This window comes from Echinops telfairi, unplaced genomic scaffold (assembly GCF_000313985.2).
Source record: "Echinops telfairi isolate 266 unplaced genomic scaffold, ASM31398v2 ScPeMD7_7420;HRSCAF=8458, whole genome shotgun sequence".
Classification (NCBI taxonomy): domain Eukaryota; kingdom Metazoa; phylum Chordata; class Mammalia; order Afrosoricida; family Tenrecidae; genus Echinops; species Echinops telfairi.
The window spans coordinates 52,462,349-52,462,927 of NW_022111320.1; positions in this window are offsets into that span (position 1 = coordinate 52,462,349).

Below are 579 nucleotides of genomic sequence, written 5' to 3' on the forward strand. Positions count from 1 at the left end.
GGGGGGGCAGTCACCACAACATGAGGAACTGCATTAAAGGGTCGAGGCATTAGGAAGGTTGAGAACCACTGGACTGGAGAAACAAATCCAGAGACACTCATATGTACAAGAAAGAGTTTTACATCAAAGAGCAATCGTTCATTAAGAACACATCCCAGCCCAGTCCAGATCAAGTCCATCAGTCCGATATTAGACCATATGTCCGATACCAGTCTATACATTCTTCTTCAGACTCACACAACACATGAAATGATGCTGGTGCAGGAAGATCACTGGGCAGTGGGCGGAATAGCTACTGGATACAGTGGTGGTGTAAGCATATCAGTGCTGGTGTGGGTCTCTATGTGGCTCCTCCAGCCCCAGGGCTCTGGTTCCAACAGGGTCCTCCACGTAGCTTGTCAACAGGGAGACAAGCAGAGTGTCTGTGTCCCCTGTGTCCTGCCTTCAGCCAGCTACTTCTTTCCTTGGCACCTCCAAATGAGGTCATCAAGCTGCGACTTGATTGACAGGCTAGACTCCACCCCTTTGCAAGTTGACGGGAGGTGATTGATGTAACTGCCACACGTGGATCCACTGACT